The following is a 9,284-nucleotide window of genomic DNA, read 5'->3' as shown; positions in this document are numbered from 1 at the left end:
GTTGTAGCCAAGGTTCAAAGTATTGGAAACACAAGATGTATCAGAAATACAATTTTAAGAGACATATCAGGATACGTTTTGGATACGAATGGATACAGACGCAAAATCAAGATACACATAAATACGTTAGGAAATTCAAATAAATCGTAACAAAATATATTATTAACAATACTTACAAGTTTTGTATGACTGTAAACAAGTCATTTAAATGTAAAAAATCATAATTTAATGTTTATATAAAATGTGACATATCGAGATATAATTAGTAACTTTTGAAAAATGATGGAATACTAAAATGTGAAAAAACAAAAAAAAATGTGAATGTATATACATCAATTTTCAAATAACCAATATAATTATCTTAATATTTATTAGTATATAAATTTTAATAATTAGTTTCAACATTTATTAATAAGCACCACTAAGAAAAGAGAAAATTGACTTAAAACTAAAAATGCATATAATTACAACAAATAAATTGGAGTGGTTTAGTGGCAAAATTATGGGCATTAAAATCTAATGACTAGAGTTCAAGTCTTGCTATGTTAATATTTGTAGTTTTTACACTAACAAAACAAAATTAATGAGAGAGAGAATCATTAATTAATAGAATTAATGAGTTAGGTGCTAAAATTCAAATTTAAATGTAAATTTGCCTTAAATATAGGAGTAATTAACTAACTAATGAAGAAGTTAGACTTAAACATAGGAGTAATAGACGATATTAATGAGATATTTGATATTAAAATTAATGAAATTAATGGAACAAGGGGAACCGATACAAATCCGAAACAGCTTGATACGGCCCCCTATTCGATACATACGAAAAGAAATGGAACACATGATTTTTCCATGTTCCGTGTATCAATTTGTTATCTGAATGGTACATATCGATCGATACGGCCCGATACGTTGCGATATTTTAAACCTTGGTTGTAGTAGCAAAAGAAGAAGAGGAAGAAAATTGACAACCGACGATCAATTTTACCTTGTCATTTCCTTATTCAATAATCTTAGTAGCAACATTGGCAAAGGGGAGAGAGAAGAAGGGAAGAAAGAAGAAAGAAGAGAGGAGGAAGAAGAGTGAGACAGAAAGAATAAGAGCTGACCATCGAATAGCGGTCTTACCTCGTCGTTGTACTATTGGTGGTTTAAATGGGAATCTCATTCCCATGGAGGCCTAGAATGACCATTCCCTTATATGGGTGAATCCTATTCTACCAAGAGTGGGAATTGGAATCCCATTTAAAGCAACCAAATGACTAAAATCTAAATGGGCCTTTCCAATTTTGATTACAAGCTTCTATTTTGGGGAACTAAATGGATCCTAAAAGAAACTAATAGAACATGATTTCCGTATTGGCTTTTCATTTTTACTCTTTATTTGGTCCATAATTACTAAGGTGCCATTCTCATATATTTTGAACTTTAAAATTACATAAATATATATTTTTAGGTATTAAATCACTAAATATTTATTGATTCTTGAGGCTTGCGCCTTAAACTAAGAAAGCGGATAAGTTGAATACAATGGTTGTCTCGCAAGCTATGAAACAACTGATAATGCCCCATGCAAGTCCTAAAATACATGTGACACTCAGCCAATCAATTCCCGAATTAGTATTTATGGTTAGCATTAGGGGTGATCATGAAAAACCGAAAAAACCCTGAAAGATCAAATCGATCTAACAAGATTGAATAAAAAATTATGGTTAACTGAATTGATTGGTTTGGTTTCGGTTAACCAATATAAAACCGATAGTTAACCGAACCAACCGTATACATATATTTATGTATATTATATATATTTTATATTATCTATATATTATAAATGAATATATGCATTATATAAATATATGTATATTTATAATATAATATATTAAATATTATTTATAATATAATATTTTTTATGTATTTCTAATTTTTTATTATATATTATATAGTTATTTATAATATATGTAATAAAAATAAAAAAATAAGAAACCAATCAACTGATTAATCAATCGGCTTCAATTCAATTTTAGTTACCAATTTTCCAAAAACTGGTTCTACCCGGTTTGGTTTGGAAAATAGACCCATGGTTCGGTTGACCAAACCGTGAGCACCCCTAGTTGGCATAGGGTGTTACCATTGATCCCACATCCCACTACACAACCATTGCATTTACCTAATTCGAATTATTAGGTTGTGCTTCATGCCTTAACACTTGAAGCATACACCTCTTTTTGACATGGGCCTAAGCCTCACATCAATGTGAGCTTTAAGCCTAAGGCAAAATTTGTACACCTTAAGCCATAAGGCAAAATTTGTACACCTGGCCTAAAGACATACACTATTAGAGTTCTACCGAAGTGGTTTATAGAGCACTATCTCCTGGTGTTTTTATTTTCAATAAAACTCTTAATCTAAGTAGAAGGCTAACTGTAAAAAAAAGTGTAATCTATTTGAAATAGTTCTCTACACTCTTTCATGGGTTAAGAGCCTGAAGAAGTCTATTTAAGGAATCCATCTCTTGGTCCCTCCTTTGGCCAGAAGACCCACAACTATTGAATTGAAGTTCCCATCACTCTATTGAAGGAAAGAAAAAAGAGAAAAAGTTTGAAGATAAGTAGAGAAGATGTTGCATATTCCAATATGAGGTCTAAGAGTGAAGGATGACCCAAACAATTTGGACATAAGTAAGTTTATTTTGTTTTGTTTCCTATCAGCCAATATTGTTGTGATTATTAGGGTGAATTTCCTGCTTGTTTTGGTTGCTCACATGTGGTATTAGATCTAGCTTAGTTGGAATCTAACTATTACTCATTAGAAAAAGGTTTGAAATGTTGTAGATATCCTAAAAATATCGAAAATTTTGGTTTAAACCTAAGTGCAACAGCAAAAATGTCTAGGAAGGTCTATGGGACCCCAATAAATAGTAATAAAGGTCTAAAACAAGATCAAATCACAAAATATGCATAAAATATTGAGAATTGGAAACTTCTAAGTTTCTTATAACCAATATACTATTGTTTTAATACCATCTCAAGGAACTATTCAACCTAAAAGTTTAGCTGTGGTCCTTCATGAATGGACTTTATTGCCTAACATGACCTATTGACGTGAAAGCCCATTGAGTTTGAAGTGTGGACAAACACAAGCCCACCTATACATTATGCTAAAATTTAATTAATTATAATGTGGGCAATGAGGATTGAACACTATACCACCTAGTCAAATAGGCTTTGATACTAGTACCGCATGTGAGTAACCAAAACGGTAATAAATTCCACTTAATAATCACAACAATACCAACTTATATGAAACAAAACAAAAATAAATTTACCTATATCCAAATTGTTTAGGTCATCCTTTGGTTTTAGATCTCACGCTGGAATCTGCAACATCTTCTTTGCTTTTCTTAGGACTTCTTGTTCTTTCCTTCAACAGAATGGGGACTCAATCCAATATTTACGACAAGAGGAGGGATGAAGAGTGGGGTTTCTTATATGATCCTCCTCACACTTCTAACTTCTCAAGGAGTACACAAGACTCCTATCCCAAATAAATTACACTTTTTTATAGAATATAGTTAGTCTCCTACTTGAGCTTGGAGTTAGAAAACAAAACACTAGGAGATAGTGTTCTACAAATCACCTTCACTAGACAAGTGATCACTTCTCAGGTTGAATGGTTTGATTGCTTGAGTCAACAATAGATTTAAAACCATTGGGGCCAATCATTTTGCTCTATATTAGCCATAGATGCAAGTAAGCTAATGAATGGTTCTATTCCATATATGCACTTTATGACTAGGGTGGAGCAAAATGAAATATTACACATGCTCCTGCACCAAATCCATGTTTCAATGCACCATCAAAAAGGATGACAATGTCTACACCATTAACCACGTAATACTTGAGTGTTCTACTTTAGAAATACCCACAATCTCCTGTGTTGAATCACGAATGCGTCTAACTATTCCATCTTTTGCCCTTGAAAAATACAAGCATTCCATTCTCTCCACAAGAACCTAAGCACAACTACCTTCATCTACAACAGTTGAAGCTCACTAAGACTATGTTTGGAAATGATGCAAATAAGTGTGAATGCAAATATGTAGAGTGTAAAACGGTCCATATAATAAATTGCAAAGTTGGGTTAGTTTTGCACTAACAAATTTAGCTTCTTACGAAACAGACTTTTAGTTTCAATGGATGCAAACACGAATTCCAATAAAGCATATGCCTTTTTTTTATCAAAAGCCCACTTGAATGCAAATTTACTTTCTTTTTCTATTGATGTACTATTACATCTTATTATCAATGTAAATATGCATTAGAAAATGTGTTTTCTGTCATTTATCAATGCATAAATGTAATGTTGCCAAACACAAGCAAAAGTGAACAAAAGTGCAAATTTACCCTAAACCAGGATTTACACTCCATTTGCATTGTTTCCAAATGCAGCCTAAGGTTTTTTAAATTATTGGAATTAATTAAACCAGTAAGCCAAGATCTCAGCGAATAAAAATATTGGATATACATCATCAGTTCACCACTCCAAAACGCCAAACCATACAACCTTAGAAAACTCACATTGCACAACTGTCTCCGTCTCTATAGCATCCTTATAAAATACACATCTACGGTCCTATCAATTTCTTCTCCCCACCAATAAAAAAATTTTTAGTTCATGAGCTTCCACGAGAAGAGATGAACTCTCCGATAGAGCCTCAACTTCCAATATGTTTTGCCACTCCACCATGTACCTGTTGCATTATTTAGCTATCGTAAGTCGACTTCACAGAAAATCTCCACCTTCTCTCTCTAACCCAAATTCAACTATCTTCTTGTTCATGTGCCCAAGATAATCCAATCCATAAAATAGCATGTTGAATAACTAATAATGCCATAAGCAGATTTGTATCCCAACTGTGATTTGCACCAACGCAATCTTTCACTAACTCCACCCCTTGTACATCCAAACATGAAACGTATGCATGCTTTATAGGTTTATGTGATTTTTAAATTTTAGGGTAAAATATAAAAACTTCCCTTAAGGTTTTTGACAATCATAAAATCTTCGCCTGAGGTTTTATCTTCACAAAACCTCCCTTGTAATATTAAAAACCATATAATTACCTCCTTTTTGTTATTGTCTTGGATAGAAAATGTTGGCTAAATGCATTAATTTTTCAAAGTTACCCATTTAACCTTTATATCTATCAACTCAGGTGAAAATTTATTAAAATACCTTCAAAATGTGTGGGCCATGTTGGGCTGGGGGTTTTAGGTTCGTGAGCCATCATAGCACATCACAAATAATCATGTCGTGCCGCCCGCAACCCACCCGCTGGCATGGCCCAGATATATAATATATTAATAAAATAAACAATTGTTTTTAATTTTATTTAATTATTATATATATAAACAATTTATATCAAAATTCATATAAAATAAAAAATTTAAGTTTTTTTTTCAAATCTTTTTAAATAAACTTTTCATAGCTTTGGCCCAACCTAGCCCAAGACTCGGCCCTTGAACTGGCTTGGCTCATGGCATGGCATGGCATAAATCCACATGGGCTCGGGCCGTAAGCCATGTCGGGCTGAGCCCAAAATATCACAAGGAAGGGAGGCACAGCTCAGGATGGCCCGTGGGCTGGCATGGCACTGCCTGCACTTTGCGCGGGCGGTGTCGTGCCGGCGCAGCCGTCCAGGCCCGTTTTACAGCTATTGAACGGTTCTAATCTGGTTTACTTTGGTTGAAATAGTGAACCAAAAGAAGTGGTTGGGACTTGATCTAAACGGCTCGACTCTTCGGCTCGTTGCGGTTTTTGAAACTTGGAGCGAACTCCCCCATCCTTCAACTTCAATTTGCGTTCTTTTTAATTGTGTGTAGATGTAGAATTGAATCTGTGATTTTCTGGATTAGTTGTAATTCTCTCCAATGGCTTCGGCAAGGAGGAATTACAAAGAGAAGATTCATCGCAAGTGAGCATTTTTCTTTTTTTCTTTGAATTTCTTTTTCTGTTCATAGATTTTGTTCTGGTTGTTGAATTCCATAATCTTTCAATCAAAGAAAGAAAATACTTACGAGTAGAAGAGATGTTCATGGTTTGCTTGTTCAACTGATGGCAGGGAAGAGAAACAGGAAGAACTAGAAGTACCAAACTATGGAGACCGAGCTAAGGAACAGAGAAAGGACCAAATTCCTGATTACGAGCCTACTGAATTAGGATCTTTCCATGCTGTAGCGCCTCCTGGAACTGTAGATTTACGGTGTACCTGGAATGTTATTCAAAGCTGGAACAGTTGCTTTAGTTCTTCACCTGCCCTGAAAATAATGTCTTAACTTGTTGTTATGCTGCTTCCTGTAGGTCAGCTCATGCACACATAATATCCATTGAGAACAGCAAGTATCTCGGAGGTTTGTGACCTTATTACGGAAGGCTTAATGAATCCATGCACACAAGTCTTGGACCCATAACATGTTCTCCCTATTTCATTTGATATAAACATAATCTTCTTTCACCTTCTATTATCGAAAAGGAAACTGTTTTCCTGCATGGTATCAGTACTACACCAAATTTGTATCGAAATGCAAAATTGCAAACTATTTTCCTATTAAAGATTTCAGTATGAATTCTAGACCTCAAAATGACTGGTTACAACTTGGCTTTCTGTTTTATACTAAACCAAGCTTGTATGACTCCCTAACTAAAACATTTAAAAACAATGTAATTTCAGAAATTTCAAAAATGATCAAGCCGTCCTTTTGCTAATGAAATTTTGAGATATTCATATAATTGAGGTCTTCATATCTAATCTCGTTTGAAAATTTTGTCAGACCAACGGTTGGACTAGGTTCAACTAAGACGCCACAAAATTTCAGTCTGATTTTTATTGAACACTAATTTTCCATAGTAGCAGTGGTTGGTTAAGCACCGACTGCTGCAGAACCAAGCTGACATATCAGTAGCTTTTAATTAAAACTGGGGTTAGGTTCTGTTCTACAAAAATTAGTATTAAACATTGAGAACTTTGTAATTATAAAAAAAACATGGAGAACTTGTGCAATGAGGAAGATTTGAACTCTGTAGTCTGGTGTCCACTAGGAAGTTAAGGCGTTTTACCACTGGACCACTGGAATTATATTTGCGAGAACTTTATTTAATCTCTTTATTTAACCATTATCACTAATTCTTAGTTGTGGTTATTAGGAACGAACTGACCAATCCAACCATGCTTGGACCCTGGTTGGACTTGGAACTACAAGTTAAAAACACTATTTTGATTGTTGGTCAAATTTTTAGAGCATTTATCCAGTGGGATCAAAATGGCCTGGGCAACCTCTGAACTTGTCTCAGCCCTGGTAGGGATAGTTAAGCTAGTAGCCTGGGAGAAGTTTTTGGGTCCACATTTGGCACCTGAGTTCTCATTAAATCACTTCTTTGTTATGCAACTTGAGTCATGTGACTGATTGAAAGAACCTTAAAATGCTCTTCATGCTTTAAAAGGTTTCTCTCTTTCTTTGTATCTGAGTAAAACATCATGCAGTCTGCAGCTTGCCCACCTCAATTATGTGGATGATATTAACTGTTTCCCTTTTTGATGAGATCATGAATATTCAGCCACTAAGGTTAACAGGAGGTGGGATGATGGGCACCTCTACCTAGCTTTGAGGATATAAAGGATTCCTTATGTATAGCATTTCCTGCATTTATGTGGTGGCTTTATCTTACTGAGTGTATGTCATTCAGGTGATGTGGAGCACATGCATTTGGTCAAAAGATTGGATTATGCCTTGCTTCACAAAGTAAGGAGTGAGTTTAACAAGAAGCCAGATGCTGGAGAGGAGGGGGATGGAAAGTATAGGTAAAGCGATTTGCTCTGCTTCTATCTGTCAAAGTGCTAGAAATATGGACTTTTATTGGTTGGCATTATTACCTTTGAATTAGACTTTAACAACTTGTTGGTAATTTCTCTTCATACTATTTACTTTTGGCCCTTGATGTGGAATTTTGTGTACCTTTTTTGAATATCTTTTCAGTCACCTTCATTTTTCCTTCTAATATAACTTTGTTGTTATTTGGTGACTATATTAAAAGATAGGTAGGATTTTTGTGGTCTTTATTCCTGTATTGTCCCCCAGCTGTGTGGTAGTTCTTGGTTGTGAATTTTATTTTTCTTGATTTTCTTCATTTGTGTGTTATGCTTTGATAAGTTGTTGGAAATTTTAGTTTATCTATTTTTTTTCTGTTATATATATTTTGTTCTTTGTTTTTTGTTTAAGACACTTATTGAGTGATGGGTTTTATATTTCTATCTGAAACTGGCAGGCGGCCTGTGCCATGACCTAAAAATTAATAGAGGTTAGGAAGAAGTAGTAGACATAATGTAAAAAGCAAACCATTTGGAAAGAGTTATACATTTATACTGTAAGAAGAACATGTAGATTATTGCCAATTGTCCTATGTCTAGAGAATTTGACCATTTAATGGAATCCACCATGTAGATTAGATGGGGAAAATTTTGCTCAAGGCTGATGCAGTGTTTTTAATGTGAATATTTGGACATTCGAGGAAAAGTTCTATTGTAACTCTTAGATCTGGAAGTAAGGCATAAATTACAAGGGAGCACTATTGCCACTCCACTATTTTTTTTTTCTCTAAGGGCTCCCACATTATTCTTTACAAGTCTTGAACTTTAATGTTTCTTATTAATAAATATAGGGGTGTAATCCCACTTGCCATAGAACATCATCTAATATGGTTTAAATCAATATTTAGACCATCACTATTAAAATAGTTTTTGTGGATCAACTGTATGATTTTTAACAGACCAAAACAAATACAAACAGATAAATAAGATTAAAAAAGCCCATAAAACCTGGTTTTTCCACCTTAATTTTCACTGCTTATCAAAATTAAAGATACCTAATTACAAATGATCAAGTGAATGATGCTAAGAGTATTTTGCCACATAGATATAGGATATTAAGATGAAACTTCCTTCACAAATAAAGGATGATGTGAGGATCAGATAAGCCCTCTAGGCTACCACTGATGCAGCTAAATGATGACCCCAGTAACAAATTCAATCTAATATATAACTTTATGTGGAACCCACACAATCTCTTAATGCAAATCCATCATGCTATAATAGGATGGCCTGTGCCACTATGAAAGGATGGGTAGGGGAAACTAGCCCCACTATAATGTGATGGAAAAGAGGAAGGAGATAATGGGTCTATGGGTGATAGAAGAAAGATTCCTCTTGGGATATGCTATTTAGACAATAT

At 34.2% G+C, this 9,284-nt stretch overlaps 1 protein-coding gene across 3 annotated transcripts in view; it reads left to right on the top strand.

Annotated features, from left to right (window-relative positions):
* The first annotated feature begins 5,802 nt into the window (after positions 1-5,802).
* Positions 5,803-9,284, top strand: part of LOC104607728 (suppressor of mec-8 and unc-52 protein homolog 2-like) — a 41,585-nt gene continuing 38,103 nt past the window's right edge. For all 3 annotated transcript variants that reach the window (XR_016082046.1, XR_016082045.1, XM_088897089.1), the window contains exons 1-3: positions 5,803-5,974; positions 6,122-6,410; positions 7,744-7,858. The gene's annotated coding sequence lies outside the window, so the exon portion shown is untranslated. The remainder of the gene's footprint in view (positions 5,975-6,121; positions 6,411-7,743; positions 7,859-9,284) is intronic.

The sequence above is a fragment of the Nelumbo nucifera genome, chromosome 2 (genome assembly GCF_055504915.1).
Source record: "Nelumbo nucifera cultivar China Antique chromosome 2, China Antique-T2T, whole genome shotgun sequence".
NCBI classification, from domain to species: domain Eukaryota; kingdom Viridiplantae; phylum Streptophyta; class Magnoliopsida; order Proteales; family Nelumbonaceae; genus Nelumbo; species Nelumbo nucifera.
Note: the sequence above shows the minus strand (reverse complement) of the source record. Positions and strands in the feature narration are given on the sequence as shown.